We start from the raw sequence: 20723 nt of genomic DNA, 5'->3' as shown, positions 1-20723 counted from the left end.
GGGATTAGAATGTTTTGTGTTCTTTCTATTGTAATTTAAAATTTTAAATCATTATTATACATTAGTTTATTTTTAATCTAAAAATAAAACTATATATGTTTGTGGCATACTATATGAAGTTTTGAAATATATATATCATGGAATGGTTAAATCTAATTATTATAATCATGACCTCATGTCACACTTTCGTGGTCAGTACAGTTAAATATACTCTTAGTAACTTCCAAGGATATGGTGTGTTGTTATTAATTATGTTCACCATCTTGTACAATGGATCTTTTGAATTTACTCATTCCTCCTGTCTGAATGAAATTGATTGACCAGTACTCCACTGTCCCCAGTAACCGCCATTCTAACCTGTGTCCATGAGTTCAGCTTTATTAGGTTACACATGTAGTGAAATTATGTAATATTTATCTTTTTGTGCCTATCTTCCTTTAATTAATGTCTAGCATGTGCATCCATGTTGTTGCAAATCGAAGCCTTCTGTTCTTGTTTGTTTGTTTGTTTGTTTGAGACAGGGTCTTACTATGTATCTTTGGCTGGCCTAGAGCTCACTATATAGACCAGGCTGGCCCCAAATTCACAGAAATCCACTTGCTTCTGCCTCGAAAGTGCTGAGATTAAAAGCATATGCTTCTGTTCTTTTAAAACAATTAAATAGTAGGGGTTGGAGAGATAGTTCAGTGGTTAAGAGCACACAGACTGTTTTTCCAGAGATCCTGGGTTCAATTCCCAGCACTCAGTAGCTCAAAACCATCTATAACTTCAGTCCCGTGGGACCCAACACCCTCTTCTGGCCCTTAGATGCACTGTATGCTCGTGTTGCAAGGATATACATGCCGACAAAATGTCCACACACATAAAAATGAAACAATATAGAAGAACTGCACGGTATTCCTCTCTCTATATTTATTTGTCTATTTATTAATCAGTGAGCACTCAGGTTAATTCTATGTTAGTGTTGTCCTTTTCTTTAGTTGTTGCTGCCCTTTATGCCATGGCTGTCTGAATCAGCAACTGCATCTCTGCAGCTACCAACAGTGGTTAGGTCAAGGGCAGTAGCCAGAGGGAATTCTGTTCCCTCAGGCTCCATCTCTCGAAAAGCTACAAGGGAACTTAACTAAACTTTTCTCCCTCTAAAGAACTCAAGATTCAAAGGTTAAGGTGGAATTCTGCTCTTCAAAGAGGCTGAATAGCAAGTAGCTCACCTCCTCTCCTTGCTCAGGTCCTCCAAAGAACCCTCATGGTTCTCCTCGCCCCTCCTCATAAACCCTTCTCACCCGGCTGCTCCCTACCACTTCCTGTCAGCTAGTTGCTGCACAGCCTCCTGACTGCAGGTGAATTTTATTTACTCAAACACATCTTTGCATCATTAAACAAATGTTCCAGAGCATAAACAGAAGTAACACACCTTGAAATAATCTACATGTCAGTCATTGAATCTTGCTGCAGTGAACATGGGAATGTTACTCTCTGTTGAACAAGTGTGTTTGGGTTTTATTTATTTGTTCTGATGATAGATATTTTAACAGGTATAAAGTTGTATCATTACAGTTTTAATTTTCATTTCCCTGATGATTAGTAGTATCAAGCAGTTTTCAAATATTAACCATTTCAGCGTCTCCTTTTAATATTTGTCAGTTTCTTTCCCCATTTGAAAACAAGTCGTTTGTTTCCTTGCTACTGAATTGTACTGGTTTCTTGTATGTTTTAAGATATTAACTGATTATTAGCAATTAATTTGAAAATATGGTTTCTCACTCTGTTATTGTTCCTTCTGTTCTTCAGGAGCTTTTTAGTGTGATGTAATCCAATTTTTTATTTTTGCCTTTCCCCTCTTTTATTGAAAATAGATTCTTTTTTCATAGAGTATCTTTTGATTATGGTTCCCTTCCTCCTACTCTTCCCTGTTCCTCCTCATCTCCCTTCTCATCTGGATCCGCACCCTTCCTGTCTCTCATCAGAAAACAAACAGGCACCCAAGGACTAATAATACAATACAATAAGATAAATTAAAAACATATATATTGGAATATGACACAACAGTCAAACAAGAAAAAGAGCCAAATAAAAAGCACAAGAAACACATGTAGTTGTAGAGACACACACATCCACACACAGAAATCCCAAAAAACCTGTGCGGTAATGCCTGCGCTACTGCAACCCATTCCACCATGTCTGAGCGAGGGGCTATGGATTAAAAAGTAAGAGACAAGAGACAGCGAGTCATTCGCCACAGCAGAATGCTGAATGCCGTTTATTGAAAGAGGAAGGAAACCTTAAATACAGGCTTACAGCACAATGGAGGATCTCCGGAGGGCAGAAGTTCACTACCAACGTTCTACATTCTTGCATCCAAGCTGCTTACACCAAATGCAGGATTCACAAACAAATAACCTCCAGTGATCATTCAGTAAGAAGGAAACCGGCAGGGAATCAGCATAGGGAGGATATCTGGTCAAGGTCGGCAAGCAAGGCGGCAGCCACTCACAGTGGGGGGCCAGGGCCCAAAAAAACCCTCAAACCAGAAGCCATAATATATACACAAAGGATCTATAAGTTAAAAGTAGATAACAAAAAATAAAATAAAAAAAAAAATGCCCTGACTTAACATTATGACACAAAGAACCTGCAGAGATGCCATTGAGTTTGTTATGTGTTGGTCATCTACTGCTGGGCACGCAGCCTACTTAGGAGCAGTTTGTTTTCATTTGCAAATAGTTATCAATTGGAGATAGCTCAAGTTAGGGCGGGGGCATGTGTCCACAGCTCCAGGACCCCATTTGGTGCAGACCCACGGAGGCCTCTACAGTCTCTGTAATTTCATATGTGTGCCAGCCCCATTGTGTGTCTAGAAGTCCTTGATTCCTTGTTCTCTATCCCCTCTGGCTCTTACACTCTTTTTTTTTTTTTTTTTTTTTAAGATTTATTTATTTATTATGTATACAGTGTTCTGCCTACATACATGCTTGCAGGCCAGAAGAGGGCACCAGATCTCATTACAGATGGTTGTGAGCCACCATGTGGTTGCTGGGAATTGAACTCAGGACCTCTGGAAGAACAGCCAGTGCTCTTAACCTCTGAGCCATCTCTCCAGCCCTCTTACACTCTTTCTGTCTCCTCTTCAACAGTTTTTCCTGAGCCCTGAGGGGAAAGATTTGATGGAGCCATGCTTTTCAGGTCTGAGTGTTCCAAGGCCTCTCACTCTCTGCGTATTGCCGGGCTGTGGGTCTCTATTCGTTGTTATGTGCTGTAGGAGGAAACATCTCTGATGATGGCTGTCTTAGTTAGGGTTTCTATTGCTATGATGAAACACCCTGACCAAAAAGCAAGTTGAGGAGGAAAAGGTTGATTGAGCTTATACTTCTACACCACTGTTTATCATTAGAGGAAGTCAGGACAGGAACTCAAGCAGAGCAGGAACCTGGAGGCAGGAGCTGATACAGAAGCCATCGAGCGGTGCTGCTTACTGCCTTGTAGTTTTTTGTTTTGTTTTTACTCTTTGGCTCTTTTGGGGTCCTGCCACCCAGCTCACAAATAAATACATGTACAGAGACTTATTACTTATAAATGCCAGCCTTAGCTTTGCTTATTTATAGCCAGCTTTTCTTAAATTATCCCATGTACCTTCTGCCTCTGGGCTTTTATCTGTCTCTATTTCATATGCCTTTCTTTACTTCTTACTCTGTGGCTTGCTGTGTAGCTGGATGGCTGGCCCCTGGAGTCTTCTCTCCTTTTCTCATTCCCTGATCTTTTCTCCCAGATTCCTCCTATTTATTTTCTCTGAATGCTGCCCCAGCTATCCTTTTTCCTGCCTTGCTACTGGCTGTTCAGCTCTTCATTAGACCAATCAGATGTTTTAGACAGGCAAAATAACACAGCTTCATAGAGTTAAACGAATATAACATAAAAGAATGCAACACATCTTTGTGTTGTGCCCAGATCGTGACCCCCCAGAGAGACCACCAAAGATGAGCATGCCGGAATGCAAAAGCATGGTTTAATTCTGGATATCCAATACAAGCCTAGGCAGGGACTTCGTCCAATACATCCAACACAGTGGAGGCTAGAGGAAGCGCCCACCTATCTGCAAGCTCAGCTTTTAAAGGGAAATGTCACAAGGTTACATCGTTTAGGGGTGCTAGTACGGGTACAATTCTGATTGGCTCGCTTCTAGGGGCTTTCTAGAAATCATGGCTTAATCTTACTTCTAAGGGAGTGGTTGCCCGCCACCATTTCTCATTGGCTGCCCTCAGGTGAGGGCATTTTTATGGTCAGTTACCCTGGAAACCAGGGAGAGGACATTTCATAGTCTGGCAGGCATTACCTCGTGACTATCTTGAGACTCTGTACTTTTACACTTCCTGGTTTCTGGAATCTGAACTGACTGGTTTCAGTAACTAATGGCCTATTCCCAAAAGGAAAAATCTTAGGCCTTAATTTTAGGGTGAAAGCATTTTGGTCTTATTTCTAAGATGGCTCATTTTGGTCTCACATTTGCATCATTGAACAAATGTTCTACAGCATAAACAAACGTAACACATCTTAAAATAATATTCTACAACACTGACTTGCTCCCCATGGCTTGCTCAGGGGACCACCAGCCAAGGGATACGACTAGGCAGAGACAGGAAGTGATAAGGCAGGGTAGAGACAGGAACTTGGGCCCTTTCAAATCTGAGGATTCCTAGAGGTAAGAAGTCTTTCTAGTGGCTGGCTACTCTGCTTCTCTGATCTTTCAGCTTTCATCCTGATATCTGACTCTGGTTTTTATTATTAAGACCAATTAGAATTCCTGCTACAGGGCTGGGTCCTCTCACGTCAATCACTAATTAAGAAAATGCTCTACAGGCTTGTGTACACTCTGATCTTATGGAAGCTGCTTGTGTGTGTGTGTGTGTGTGTGTGTAGCCCTGGCTGTCCTAGAACTGGCTCTGTAGACCAGGCTGGCCTCAAACTCACAGAGATCCACCTGCCTCTGCCTTCTGAGTATTGGGATTAAAGGCCTGTGCCACCACCACAATCTGGAAGCATTTTCTTAATTGAAGTTCCCTCTTCTTTGAAGACTTTAGCTTGTGTCAAATTGATGTAAAACTAGCCAGGACAATGGCTGAACAAGGCATAATCTATGAGTATAGCAGAGTGTCTTTAGGAGTCATTTTATTGCTACATTCCGTTATCAGAACCATAGTATTTGTTTTCCCCTGGGTTCCTGGCCTGTCTAGTCTCAGTCTTGATCACCCAAGCAGTATCTGGTATGGGCTCCACTTCATGGAGTGGTCTTGGTTGGTGACTCCCACAAGCTTTGTGTTACTATTGCACCAGCATATCTTGCAGGCAGGTCACTCTTGTAGACTGACGGCTGGATTGGTGTAATGATACAGTGTGTGGAAGGCCTGCATGGGTTTTGGACCAAGGTGCCCTGTGGCGGATGAGGCACAACATGCAGGCACAGTGGAGAGCAGCATGGCATGGTGCAAAGTCACTCACACGGCAAGCGTAATATCCATGTGGCAAGTGTGGCAAGTTTATCTGGGGAGAGGGGAGAATGGAGGGAAGGAGAGAGGGGAGAGAGAGAGAGAGAGAGAGAGAGAGAGAGAGAGAGAGAGGTGCGTGCTACCTCTGGTGAGAGGAGGGGGGAAGAGTTTTTTCCTCTTAAGGGGGCTTCAATGTAAGATTACATCAGGACTCTGGGCAGGTCTTCAAGGGGTGAGTCAGAGTACTAACATTCCTCCATTTTGATTATTATAAAAGGTGAGTTATAGATAACAAGTAGGGGAAATGAGGATGCCAAATTCTCAAGACTGCTTCCTGCTGATTTGGGGGCAAAGTGGGGAGGGGGAAGTTGTGAGTCACACATTGTGGGAGGTGTGAGTGAAGAAGCATTCAGTTAGCTGTCATTGTGAAGATCTCAGGTATCTGTTCCTTGAGGGAGCTGAGAAGGCCGGTTGCAGCAGTGATGTTCCAGGAGCTTGGGGAAATGACACACCAAATCAAGAGTACAGGAGCCATCGCATCTGATATTTCTCAGGAGGTAGAAGTACCTCCATTCATCCTATAAAAAGTGTCAATGAATTAGGAGATAACAAAGTTTTCACGAGTAAGTATATGGGTGAAATTAACCTGTCAGTTTTCGCCCAGTTGGCATCCTCAGAGCTGGTGCAGGGGCTGGTGGTGTATCTGAAGAGCCCCTGAGGGTTGGTCTTGGCACAAGTCTGGCAGGAGGAGTGGACCCATGCAGGAACCTGAAAATGTGTAAACAACCGGAACAGATGTACATCTCAGTGTCATAGGGAAAGTCTATGGCTTTGGGTTAAAAAGCATGAACATAAAAGGTCCTGGATTCAGCCCAGTGAAACACATCTCTAAATCTATAACCAGAGGAAATTTACTGAATGGAAGTGGTTGGGTGAGTGAAGAAAGAGGAAGGCTTCCCTAAACATCATCAGATCTGAGAAGGATATGTAAGTGAACAGAAGTGAGACAACTTTCCTATCTTCATATAAACTAACTTTAAAGCTGTTTCTTTTATCTAATTCTCCAAGAGATACTGAGAGCAGTCAGTAGTAAAAAGTTACATTGAAATCTGTTCTGTGAGTTTATCTGATCTGGTAACAAGGTAAATTGTGTCCAGATCTAGTAGTAGCCCTAGGAGAGGGAGACCTGTGAATTTTATATAGAGAACTGAGAAGGCAGCTGAAGCAAAGCCTGGTCATCAAATAGAATCAGAGATCTGAGAAGGAAAAGTTATACAGCTTTAGAATCTATTAAAAATGACAGGGACCAGTCCATACCCAGGTCTCCACAACGTTGGAGGCAGAAGTATCAGAACAGCATCAATCTTTGGCCACCAGGTCCATAAGGTTGGAGTTTTTCTCATGGAGGAGGGACATAGAGAAGACTGATCTTACCTTGTCCAAGCAAAAGGGGTGCAATCAATTCTCTAATGTCCTGGTGTTTGTCCATACAGGTGGCTAGGTCCTGGTAGCAGGTGTCACATTGGGGCATCTTGCCTAGAGGTCAGCATTGCCATCATCCAGGTGGAGACATCGTGGTGCCTCATATTCTTCTTCAGAGAACTTGGGTCACTGCTAGGATCTGGGAGTCTCTGTCTGATTTAAAAAGCTTTTTGATCAACATTTTAAATGCCATATTCTGCAGATCTCTGAGCATTTGAGGACTATATACCTGCCTGTCTATTAGATATAAATGGCTATCAGCTAGTATTCCTGAAGTCCTCCATATCTGAGCAGCTTCCATAAGGCTAGGACTTGCTGTCTCCTGGGAAGGCAAAGAAGAGTGATGGGAAAGATCCCAAGGCTGAATGGAAACAGGAGAAAAGGATTTGTGAGTCAGGGTGCAGCCCAACTCTGAGAAAAGGTTCCCTCTGAGAAAAGGACCCTCTCATGGGACCAGAAACTCCATCATAGGATATATATCTTGCTTATTAAACATATGCCATCATTTATTTAACTTTTCTAGAGGTATATATCTGTAAGTCAGCTTTTGTTAATCTGAACAGATAAATTTAGCAAGGACAAGGAGACTTACATTCTTAGACCTGAATAGACCCTGAGTAAGGAGAGACATTTTTTAAGCCATTGGCAGCAATATCTACATTTGTTACCATTTTTTAAGGCCCTGTAGACAGATTATAATCCTGAATGACTTATATAGAAATAATTATTTCTTAAGGTCATATACTTCTTGGTTCTGCATAAATCAATAGGTGTTAGGTAGCCATATGGTCCCCTATTAAAGGGGTTTTACCTTTAACTTAGCCCTTTAGCCTGTTTTGGGAGCAGGGAGCAGAGGATGACACATTCTCCTCCATAACTGCTTCAAGCTGAAATGGGGTGCAGGTGGTCAGGACCCTGGCTAGTCAAAGGTAAGGAGGGAATTTGGGCAATGGGACATTTATCAGAAGCACCTGATCATCTGACCTAGCTGTAGAGACAGGGAACAATTATGTTTGGCTGGATCGGCCCACATCATATAGACAAGAGTCTCTGCTGGCATTCGTAGCTGGGGAACCCAGTGTCCAGTGCTGCAGGTTGTGGTCCACAACTGCTGCTTTGACGTATCTGCCAGTCAAGTGGAAAACCTCTTGAAGCAGGTAGACTAGAGACAAAAGTTAAAATTTATGATCTTATTTGGAATCTTTAGGCCCACAGTCTTAGTAATTGGGAAGGGGAGGAGTTTGAAAACTCAAGCTGTACTATTGTACTTATCTGTGGGGCCATTTACCCACCACCCCCACAGTTCCCCAGAGTTTTCTTGAGTGCGAGCAGCAGGAAATATTAGATAGAAGGATTTATTGCGCCGGGCAGTGGTGGCGCACGCCTTTAATCCCAGCACTAGGGAGGCAGAGCCAGGCGGATCTCTGTGAGTTCGAGGCCAGCCTGGACTACCAAGTGAGTTCCAGGAAAGGTGCAAAGCTACACAGAGAAACCCTGTCTCGAAAACCAAAAAAAAAAAAAAAAAAAAAAAAGGATTTATTGCGGAGAATCTTGCAGAAATAAACAGATAGAAAATAAAGGATAGCCTCGAGAGGGCCTGGAACCTATTCCAATGGGCCCCGACTATCTCTGCCCCAGGGTTTTTATAGAGACACCAAGGGGTGGAGCAAAAGACCTCCTCTCCCAGCACAGCCAAGTGCAGACCATCCCAGACACCTGCACTCAGGCTTGTGGTCTAATCATCCTGTATGAGGACCTGCTGGGTAAAGCCACGAGGAACCTGAGAACAGATTCCCACAGGTCCCCCTTTCTTCATATATAAAAAATATTAATGGCTTACAGCAATCTCCAAGCTGTTACACCTTCCAGTATGGGAGTAGAGGATGATATAGATGGCATTTCTCTTTTGAATTAGGTCCAAGGTGACTACAGCAGTCTTAGCTGCCTCAAGCCCTTTCTAAGCCAAAACTCTTAAGGCGACTACAAACTTAAAGAATCCCTTAGCTTCATCATTACCATTAACAGATTAACATAAATATTGCTATACATAGTCACAGTTCTCTCAATCTTACAACTCAAAGCAAACTCTTAACAGAACCATTTGAATTAGCATATATGATGCTAAATATAGTTAACAATTTTCTCCGTCTTACAACTTTAACTCAATCATTTGAATTTTCTTGCTAACAGAACATAGGAAAAACTTCAATGTATTCACATCAAACTTAAATATTTCCTTAACTCCACAAAACCAGGGTGCATTAATATCAATAGGTTTCTGCAAACATAATTCAATCTCATAACTCTTCCTTTTCTTTATAATTTCTTAAACAAAATCTCAAACCTAGTTAGAGGAACCCAAACTTATACAATTTCTACAAACCCATATTGAAAAGCAATATTTTCAATCTAACCATGAACACTTTGAAAACTTTTAGCAAAACATCCAAAAGCAGTTTCTTAATAAAACTCTTTACACACTTTAAAAGTAGTCTCTTAGTATACCCCATTTGCATTTCTTACTAACAAAAACATGACATTAATCCACTCAAACAACTTTTGAAATTAGACTAAGGAATATTAACTCTCCCCCTTTTCTTTATAATTTAAGCAAAATCTCAAGCCTAGTTAGAAAACCCAAACTTTTCCATTTAAACAGTTCCATTTGTAATACAAAACCAGTTCTGTAAGTAATTTCATTTTTACATAAACAGTTCCACAAAACAATTCATGAATCACCAATTAATAAAGCATATATGCATATACAAAACTGCATCTTGATTCTAGGTAGAAATAATAAATTTCTTCATTTAAACAGTTCCATTTTTAACCCAATTCCAGAAAACAGTTCCTAGGTCATTAATTACTATAAGTAAACTCAAAATTTTCCCATTGCAATGAAATCTCTACTGTTCATTTCATTTCTTAAGTCCCAAAATTCAAATGATAAATTCTGGTACGAGCCTTCCAAATATGAAGAAATCCATAACCAAAATCTTTTTGTAGTTTTATCTCATTTTAAGTTCAAAAAGTTCAAACAAATAAATTCTGGTATTAGGCTTTCACTTCAAAATATGAAGAGACATTTTTCAACCAAAACTTTTTGCAGTTAACAATTTTTGTTCAAACAAGCGTCTCTGCAACTTTTGTTCTCACAGACAGAGATCTTTTTAGGTACAGTAGTATTCTAAACCGCACCGTTTTTGATGTTAGCTCAGGTTTTTCTGTGTTGCGCCGATTTTCCACGGATCTCAGCTGCGGATGCCTTGTGCTGGTTCTGGCGTCCGCCATTCTTAGCTTCTTAGCAGCTTCTGGAGCTTTTGAAACCATTCAGACTGCCTACTTTGCAGTCTACTGGGACACTAATCTTCTGTGTCTTGGGTTCTTTCACCATATACATTAGGAATAGATTCATATTTAACATTTACACTTTTTTACAAATTCACATATAACATTAATATCTACTTATTTATACTCTTTAAGGGAACTATAGAAGTACTTTAGCAAATATACAAACTCACATATAACATATTAATATCTGCTTATTTATACTCCTTAAGGAAACTATAGAACTACTTTAGCAAATATATTTCTTACTTCTTATGTACTTATTTAAACTTACATTTACAACTAGCATCTTTACTTCTTACAAGCTTATTACTACATATCTTAGGACTACCTTAGATTCTTCTTGCAAGCTTATATTCTTAAAGGAACTCTATAGATCTTTAACTTCTAAAGATTTCTTAACACAGATCTAACAAGACAGAATAATTTCTATAAATTCACATATCTTACTTCATACTCTTAATTGTCATCACTATCTCTATTAGAAAGATTCTCTTAACTAGACAGGAAGTACATACATCATTTCTAAAGTTTAGAGGATTATAGTCAGCTTTGTTATAAAATATTGGGAATTTAGTGAGTGTTGTTGTTATAGAATTGTGATAGTTGTTGCTAGGGGACTGTAACATTCTCGGGACAAAGCCACACTCCAAAGTTGCCAGTTCTTTCAGCTGTTCCGGAACCGGCAGAGATGCACTGTCAGCAGTAAACGGTTTTTAACTAGAGGCTGTCCCTTCACCCAAATTCATAATAGTTCCCCTAAGTGCTTCAATTCAGACAAACGTTTCTATTACAGCAGTACTTTTGGTTTGTTCTATGGAAAAACTTCACTTCACACTGAGGGCGAAATTACCGTATTTAGCTACGGTCTTCGCCAAATACCGCACAGCTATTAGGTGATATAAAGTATTTTTCCAAAGGAGCTAGTAAAGCCAAAAGCGGCACAGCTCCGAACTCTGTTTCCTCACTGCCTGCATCAACCAGTGACAAAACCTCAGAAACACTAATCGAGCCACTTTCATTCTGGTTCCTTTATAGGAACATCATTGGAGCTGACCCTTCCTCAGTTCCACGCTCCTTACCAGACGCTCTGGTAACCACTGAGCTTCATTCTCCCCTTGTGAAAAAACACAAACATGTCCTCGACCCCATATTAACACAGGATCGGGAACCCTTCCATAATCCTGAGCAGGGATCTTTCCATTTCCCATTACCCTCAGCTAAAGGTCCAGGAAGATTGGAGTGAGCTCTAATATGGCCCACAAAGCATGGCAGCTTTCTTTTGTGGAATAGCGTCTTGGATTTGTTGAAACATTTTGACTTGATTGTTAGTTCCAGTATTTTCACCAAAACTGTTACTATTCAAAGGAGTCAACATAGATGTTCTTTCTGACTCAGCACATTAGCTTTAACTCCTGATATTATTAGCAGCTGTAATACTTAGCATTGATTTCTTACAAGGAACTTTCAGGTGAAGCAACTCTTTTGTAAGACAGCTAGATTTTCTGAAGTTTGTTTCCCATCTATAAAGCAGTCATTTCTTTTTGAATGCCTGTTTCCTTGTCTCCTTATTAGACTTGCAAAGGAATTACTCATTGCAGGCAGTTTGTTCAAAAGGCAAAGAACTTTTTTAATTTCAACATAAGTTTCTTCATATCTAAGACAACATTCAGTATATAAACTGCTTTCTCAAGGATTTTAAAATGGCTTGTTTGCTCTTAAAGGTAGCTTTTTATCTGATCTGAGTTCTCAAAAGGTAAGATTAAGCTTTCTAGCATTGCTTTGAGAAGAAACTTCATTCTGAGCTGAAAAGTTTTTGAACAGTATCACCATCTTTAGCTGAAATACTACATTTCCCAGACTGAAATACTACATTTCCCAGAATGCATTTCCCTTATATCAGTCCCTTATTGCAAGCTAGCTTTTGGACTTCATTTCCCTTTTTGGGTCTGAGAGTCAACTTCTAAGTTCTTTTTTAGCAGACTTGCTTACAAATTCTTGCCCAGGAGGTTTGAACAAAGTTTTTTGCTTTTGCAATGGGAGATTTGAAAAGGCATTTTACATTTTCAATTATGGCACATTGGGAGATTCCTATTCTCTCCTCAGCTGGCTTTAACAGGTGTCTCTCCTTCATTTGACACTGGCCCCGGATCAGAACCACACTTGCCTTGTTAGCACGCATTGAGGTTGGCATTTCTGATAGCAACTTTCCTTGGGGCTTGTGCTTGCCTTAGCCAGTCAATGAAAAACAAGATCACGTACAACAGCTTTTCCATAGCTCTTTCAGAGAGGTTTTCTCACCGATTTTATTCTCATTTTGCTTGTTCCTTCCCCCCCAGATGCAGAACTTCAGGTATCTGTCTGCGGCTCTGTACCTCTGCTAGCTGCCTTTGGAAGTAGGGGCTTTTTTTTCTCCCCAAATCTGCCTTAAATTCTAGCAGCTTTTTCAGGTCATATTTTTCAGAGGAGGGTTATGTCCCTTCTGTTTCTTCAGAGTCTTTCTCCCAGACAGTTCCCAGTTTGGTCTCAATTTATCCCGCTACCCCAGAAACAGTTTCCGTGACACTACAGTGGCGGCTTTCCCTGCTTCTGAAGGTAGGGTTTTTTTTGTCCATTTCTGTTTTCGGGGTGTGTGTGGTTTGCGTACAGACTGAAAATCTAACAAGGGAGGTTTTTGCCATTTCTAAACTCCCATTAGGACAGGCGTTTTGTTTCATCAGGCCTTCACCTGGCCCAGTCCCCCAGTGGGTTGCATTTGCTTGTCTGGGTGCTCAAGGACAGAGCTTATGCCAGAGGCAATCACCCCTCAGGGCTACACTCCCTCATCTCAGGGAGTCAGTTGAAATAAAGCTTTTCTCAAAGAGGTGCTTTCTTTGACAGAAAAGAAAGCTTCACTCCTGGATAGTTCTGTTCTGCCCTGGCTGGGCTCTTTCCCCAGACAGTGTTCTGACTCAGCAGCACAACTGCTTCAGACACAGTTCAGCTTTACTGTTTAACCAGAGAGGTCCTTACTCTGATAGGAAAGCTTTTCTTCAGATTTCTTTTTGCAGCTGTGGACCTATCAACCCGGGACTTGTAGGAAAGCAGACAACTGTGCCGTTCCCACTGGCTTTAGTTTTGTTTGTTCATTAGCAGTTTTCCCCTGGGTCCTGCACCTTCCTGCCTCAGCTCTGTGCTCCAGGAAGTTTGCAACTGCAGGAACCCTAGTATTCCTGAAATGCATTTCAGCTCAGAGGCGCTGGCGAGTCACCTCTGGGTTTTTGCTCAGAAGCGAGGATACAATGCTAACAGTTTGCATTGCTTCAGGGGATCTTTGCATTAGGACATTAGGAGCACCTTTTCATTCTGAAACTCACAAACAAAACCCTTGATGCCTCAGCTCAGCTGTAACTGAAAAGCTTGGCTTTTTTGCTTTTCTCAGGTAAAGTTTCCCCGCCCTTTTGGGCTCTCTGTAGCTCTTCACCCACACTCTCCCAAGTGTTTCCCTCAGGGTACTCTGACCCACTGTCTTTTACTAGCTTGAAGAGACAGAGCTTAGAAGAGGTTTTTAGGAACTTGTCCCTGCCTCCTGCATTGCAGGGAGGATTTTTAAGGCTTGAAAGTCAGAACTTAGGTTTTGCTGTCTTAAGAGGTTTGTTGTTTTCCCTTAGAGCTAATCACAGGTGGTCCTCATACTAATACCTTCAGGTGATTCTAATTTGTCCTTCTGAGAGAGAAAGTTAAAGGCTTTAGTTTTTAAGTTTGAGAGCTTTTAGTTTGAGAAAGATTAAGGCTTTTTAGAGAGATTTCCCCCCCCCCCAAATTTTCCAAGGAAAGCTTTATAGTTTAAGAGAAAGATTTTTTTTTCCCAAAAGAGAAAGACCAACTTTTCCCAAAATTTCTCAACTTTAAACTTTGGCTTTTTACACCCCCATTTTTGCCTCAGGGAGAAATCACTTTCTCCTGCCGCTTGGACTTAGCATTTCAGCTGTCCCCAGGTCAAAAGCTTCCATAGGAAACTTTTTCTTCCCCATAAGCTCAAAGAAGAGCTTTTTTACTACCCGTAAAGCCCAAAGAAAGATTTTTCCCCCAGTTTGTATTCAAAGGCCCCAAAGTTAGAAAATTGAAGAGTTTTTCTGTCTAGATGCCTTACTTATTTTTTCCTACACAATCTTACACTTCTAAGTTTTTCCTAAACTATATTACTACGCTATACCTTATACTTATTTTTCACAGATAGAAATTGAGAAAGGGATAGAAGATAGAAAATTTTGACAGAAGAGAATTTCGCTGCAGCATCGGACATCCTTCCAGTCCGCTTTCCTTTTCTCTCGAGGATAAAACCCCTGCCTCTCAATATATATAAAAAATATATATTTTCCATAACACCGGCATGCCTTATCCACTGGCAGGGCTGAACTCAGCACTTTCGCCAAAAACTCTGTAATAAAACTATTATTTTTCTTTATCTTTAGTCCTTATTACTTTGTCTTTAGTCCCTGTTGATTTGTCTTTAGTCCCCCCTTTTTTTAGTCCCCCCTTTATTTCTTTAGTCCTTTTTTCTTTTTTCTTTAGTCCCTGTTCGTGGTGCCATTCTGTGGGGCGTTTACCCACCACCCCCACAGTTCCCTAGAGTTTTCTTGAGTGCAAGCAGCAGGAAATATTAGATAGAAGGATTTATTGCGGAGAATATCGCGGAGATAAACAGATAGAAAATAAAGGATAGCCTCGAGAGGGCCTGGAACCTATTCCAATGGGCCCCGACTGTCTCTGCCCCAGGGTTTTTATAGAGACGCCAAGGGGTGGAGCAAAAGACCTCCTCCCCCAGCACAGCCAAGTGCAGACCATCCCAGACACCTGCACTCAGGCTCGTGGTCTAATCATCCTCTATGAGGACCTGCTGGGTAAAGCCACGAGGAACCCGAGAACGGGCTCCCACACTTATCTGGAGTCCTTTTAACTTCTGTGAAGTGGATCCAATGGCTTCTTTTGATCCTCTGAGGCTTATATGAATTCTTATTTTATAAAAGGGCATAAAAGTTTTAGATATATTAGTATTATCAATCAGTATTGAAATCCAAATCATAGAAAAGCAGGTAACAAGTATCTAGGCTCATACCTTTGAGTCCTAGCAAAATTACAGATTTGGGTTTAAAAGTATGTACAACTTTTATTTAGAAAGAGCCAGGTACAGATTGGACAGAGAGAAGTCTTTAGCCTGATGAGAAGTTTAAATTCATATTTTTGTAACTGGTATTTATATCCTGAATCATTTATCAGGAGACCTAAAAACTGCTCCCAAGGATAGATTCAAGATCTCTCAAATGTCTTCTTGCAATATCAAAAATAAAGTATATGGCATTTAAAAAAAATTAAAAATCTCTTAAGCATTACTGTTGCCATCTTATCCCAGCACAGGAGCATGCTGCCCCTGCCCACAACTGAGTCAAGCAATGAAATGATCTGGCAAGTTGACTATATCACCAGCATGTGGGGAGGATAGGTCTCCAGCCCCGTCCCCTTGAGCCTGAGAGTGGCAGCTGGGGAATTCCAGGCCAAGACCAGAGGATTCCCTTGGCCCATAAAATAATGGTAAAACAATGTGTGGTGCAAGGTAATTTCCTGACCTCTCCCCCATATAGATGGCCTGAGCACCGGGTGCCCTGCCCATGTTCGAGCCATGGACAGGGAGTGCCCTTAGTAAAGATGGCAGTGAGGTCATATGACCTGTCCCCCTTTGACCTTAGCAAAGATGGTGTCTGCCTGACCACGTGACAGCCCTTATCAAATATGGTGACTGACCACGTAGTCATGTGAGGTTTTTTTTTTTTCCCCAAAATAAACTGAGCAGATAAGGAACAGGTAAACTGAAGTATTTAAAAGTCAGTCAGAAAGAAATATAGATGGCTATATCAATCATACATTTCCATTCGCACATAGGAAATAGACTTTTTGAAAGAAAGAGGGAGAAAGGTTTTTCTGGAAAACTTTTAAGGTTAATGAATTGGAGCTCAGAGGCAGTGCTGTGGAGGGGACCAGGAAACCGAGTAGCAGTGCAGCTGGGCAGGAGAGAGGAACCCGTGGGGTTGCAGCAGAGGAACAAACCCAAGCCATGGGTCGGTGGCAGTGGTGGTGGTGGGGGCATAGACACACTTTCCACAGTGAGATAAAGGTCCAGCTGTAGATGTAATTCTGGACGGTGTTACTAAATAAGAAACACAGAGCCAAATGCAGAGTTAAAAGCCCAGAGATCAAGCAGCAGCCAAGAGCTAAGACCAAGACCCCCTTCTTACCCCTTGCTGTCGCTGTTGTCCTTTGTAAGAGCCCGTTTTCAGGTCCCTGGTTTTGCCCAGCAGGTCTGCATGGAGAGGATGATTAGGACCACAGGCCTAAGTACAGGTGTCTGAGATGGTCTGCACTTGGCTGTGCTGAGGGGGAGGTCTTTTGCTCCACCCCCTTGACATCTCTATAAATACCCTGGGGCAGAGACAGTCGGGGGCCGTTGGAAAAGGTTCCAGGCCCTCTCGAGGCTATCTATCTGTTTATCTCAGCAATATTCTCCTCAATAAATCCTTCTATCTAATATTTCCTGCTGTTCACACTCAAGAAAACTCTGGGGAGCTGTGGGGTTGGTGGGTAAACGCCCCACAGTCCTTCTCCTCAGAAAGAGACCTACTTCCTGTGTGTCTTGCCCCACATTGGGTGCTAGATGTAGCACGAATCTTAACAGCTCTTATTCATAAAAACAAACCTGGAGCCAGGTATTTGGGTGAATGCTGGAAGATCAGAGAAGCAGAACAAGCCACAGCTACCTCACCTTGCCAGTTTCTCAGCTGATCCTGTTTCCTCAGACTAGAAGCCTCTGTGTGGGTCTCATCTGAATGGGTCTCAGCTGAACTGCTGATCAAAAACCTAAAAGCTTAACCAGCCTCTAGTTCCTGGTCCTCAAGCCTTAAATACCTTTCTGCTTTCTGCCATCTCTTCCTGGGATTAAAAATGTGAGTCACCATGCCTGGCTATTTCCAGTGTGGCCTTGAACTCACAGAGATCCATGCCTCCAGAAGGCTAGGATTAAAGATGTGAGTGCCACCATTTTTTAGCCTCTGTATCTAGTGGCTGTTCTGTTCTCTGACCCCAGATAAGTTTATTACAGTGCACAATATTTCAGGGAACACAATATCACCACATGTCTATCTTTTTATTGACTTTCTGTTCTGTCTTCTCATTGGTTGTAAACCCAACCACATGACCTCCTCATCACTGTCTATACAGACCTCCAGGTCTCTATGTTTGGTATTGAGATTAAAGATGTGTCTCTCCAAGCTGGCTGTATCCTTGAACACACAGACTCTGCCTGGCATGTGATTGGATTAAGGGCATGTGCTACCACTGCCAGACTTCTGCTATTTGGCTTGCTATTAGCTCTGACCCCCGCAACTTTATTTATTAACATACAAATAAAATCACATTTCAGCACAAATAAAATATCACCATATCCAGCAGACTGACCCCCAGCGTCCCAGAGGGTCAGGGAGGACTGACAAACAGTGCAAGATAGCCAGTGGACCATCGCCACAAAGGCTGTGGGCTGTGGAATGGAGTGGGCACAGGCTGTCTCCATGTGCCGTTGTGTAGGGACAGGGCCCTAAGGGCTTAAAGCCCGAAAGACATGTAATGCCAGTGAGTGAAATGAGATGAATCCTCACTTGTGGTAAAGTGGCCCAAAGGGAGGCTTACCAAAAGGGGGGTCTTACCGATTATGCCAGTGTTGGCTGAAGTGAGTGTTGAACGTTCCAGGGCTCCTAGTGTGTCTCAGACTGCCAGCAGGCACAAGAAATGTACCAGGAGGACCTCTGCCAAGTTACTAGCACCAATGTTATGATATTTTGCATTTGGGGAACCCCCAGCTGGCCAAGGTATCCCATACATGAGGGAAAACATGCTGGCATTCTGGGCAGATGCAGCGGTGGGCGATGGATGAGTCATGCCATGAAGGTATGGCGGTGGTGGTAGGTAGACATTCATTCACAAACCAAGCTCTGCATCTGAGCAGAAAGAGTTTATTATAATAGGAGATAAAGAGACAGAAGGGAGAGAGAGGAAGAGAGAGATGGGGGAGGTTGAGGGTGCACACCTTATGGCAGAAAAGAGAGCTGAAGAGAGGGAGGGCAAGGGAAGGGGTTTTTCCTTAAAATGAGGCTTTTATGTCAGGACACAGAGTGATGCCAAGAGGCGGGTCAGAATATTGACAGGAGTGCCTTTCTACAGGTTTCAAAGAGAGGGGGAGGTTCTATGTCATGAAATTGGTGAGTAGCCCAGAGTATGTGCTTGTAGTCAGAGTGTCTTATACTCCCAGGCAATGGTGAAGGAACTGAGCTTTGACCCCTTGGTTATGTGACACACCCTCTTTGATGTGTCCCTGCAGCCTTTGTTTGCTTAGGCCCTCCATAATTTCCCTTTGAGAATCACAGACTTACAAGGAGACTCTCAGTAGGGTGTCTGCCATTTCTCTTATAGCAGCTATGAGGTAAGAGAGAGAGAGACAGACAGACAGAGCCTGAGGAGTGCCTAACCAAACCCCTAGCCCAAACCTAACAAAAGCTGTAGATGTAACCAACCTTCTTATTAAATAAGAAACACAGAACCAATGCAAAGAAGAAAGCCAAGAGGTCAGAGCTAAGAGCTAAAACCTTACCCTTCCTCCTGCAGTGGTCCTATCTCTCCGAACCAGAGCTACCCCTGTGTTAAAGTCTTTATATAGTGTTCCTGTTCTGCCTTCTCATTGGTTGTAAACCCAACCACATGACCACCTCTTCACGGCCTGTCTGTATAGGCCTCCAGGTTTTCCATGATTGGTATTGAGATTAAAGGCATGTGTATCCAATAATGGCTGTATCCCTGAACACACAGAGACTTACCCAGCTCTGCCTACCAAGTGCTGGGATTACAAGTGTACGCCACCACTGCCCTGCTTTCCTATGGCTTGCTAATAGCTCTGACCCCCGGGCAACTTTATTTATTAACATACAAATAACATTTTAATACAAATAAAATATCACCATAAAAAGCTTTCTTACAAAACCCAATTTTATAAATGCTTTCTCCATTCTTGCTATCTACCTTTTGAACACTCTTCTCCAAGATTTGATGACATTTTAGTATTTCGAGCTGTTAATTGCTTTGAAAGGATTGTTGTGCTCACGGGTCTTGAGTTCTCATCTTCGTGTATATATGAATTAGAGATTTCAGTAGAGATTACATGTGACTAACCAACCAATTTTGTAAGTTTTCATTTGCTGGAGAGATAGCTTAGTGGTTAAAAGCACTGGCTGCTGTTGCAGTGGACCCCGCTTTGGTTCCCAACAGCCCACACTTCTCTGTAACTCCAGTCCCAGGAATCCAGTGCCCTTTCTGTCCTCCATAAGCACTATGTGCATGTGCTGCACAAACATACATGCAGGTAAAACATCCATACACATAAAATAAATAATAATTTCTTAAAAGAACTTCATCTTGTTATTTTAATAAAAATAGCTTTTCAGGCCAGGTAGTGGTAGCACATGTGCCTTTAATCCCAGTACTCAGGAGGCAGAGGCAGGTGGATCTCTGAGTTCAAGGCCAGGCAGCCTGGTCTACAGAGAGTTCCAGGACAACCAGGACTGTTATATAGAAAAGCCCTGTCTCTAAACAAACAAACAAACAAACAAACAAACAAACAAACAAATTGAATGCAATTAAACCTTTCCAAATCAAAAATGTAAGTAATGAATGCTCAAATGACATTTAAAATTTGGTTTTTCTGGGCCAGTGAGGTGGCTCATGGGTAAAGGCACTTGCTGCAAAGTCTGATAAGCAGAGTTCGAGCCTCAAGAACCACATGATGGAAGGAGAAAACCAATTCCTGAAAGTAGTCCTTTGCTCCCAATGTGTGTGCCACGACATACCTATACCTACATAAACAAATGTAATAAACATTTTAAACAAAAAATTAATTTTTCTTTTCCAATCTCCATTAGCATCAACAGTTCAGAACCATGAGGATAAGGATGCTAAGAAGGCATCTATTCAGCTTCTTGGCTCATAAAAGATGAAATAGATGAGTATGAATAGTTATTTAAAAATAATTTGTTGAGCCAGGTGTGGTGGTATTGTGTTCCCCAAAATATTGCATACCTTAATAAACTTATCTGGGGTCAGAGAACAAGGTTACACACAAAAACCCTATTTCAAAAAACCAAAATAATAAAATAATAATCATAATTTGTGTTCTTCGTATATTTTGTCTGTTGGAGACCTGGGAAAATGTAGGCCAATGTGCGCCTGTAAGTCCGTCCCTTGTCTCTGTCACCCTGAAGCTGCTCTTCTGCTCTTAGAAACATTCTATGATTAGCTTAAAAGACAAGGTTTCAGGTTAAAAACGCTTTTGAAATGATG

At 41.8% G+C, this 20723-nt stretch overlaps 1 long non-coding RNA gene across 1 annotated transcript; it reads right to left on the bottom strand.

Moving 5' to 3' along the window:
- Positions 1-5583: 5583 nt before the first annotated feature.
- On the bottom strand, positions 5584-10937 carry LOC131920179 (uncharacterized). The gene is made up of 4 exons (XR_009381531.1): positions 10829-10937; positions 7947-8124; positions 6915-7115; positions 5584-6058 (listed from the first exon to the last, which is right to left on the bottom strand). It is a non-coding gene; the product is annotated as an uncharacterized LOC131920179 (long non-coding RNA).
- Between the last annotated feature and the right edge of the window lie 9786 nt (positions 10938-20723).

The sequence above is a fragment of the Peromyscus eremicus genome, chromosome 9 (genome assembly GCF_949786415.1).
Source record: "Peromyscus eremicus chromosome 9, PerEre_H2_v1, whole genome shotgun sequence".
In the NCBI taxonomy this organism is placed as follows: domain Eukaryota; kingdom Metazoa; phylum Chordata; class Mammalia; order Rodentia; family Cricetidae; genus Peromyscus; species Peromyscus eremicus.
Note: the sequence above shows the minus strand (reverse complement) of the source record. Positions and strands in the feature narration are given on the sequence as shown.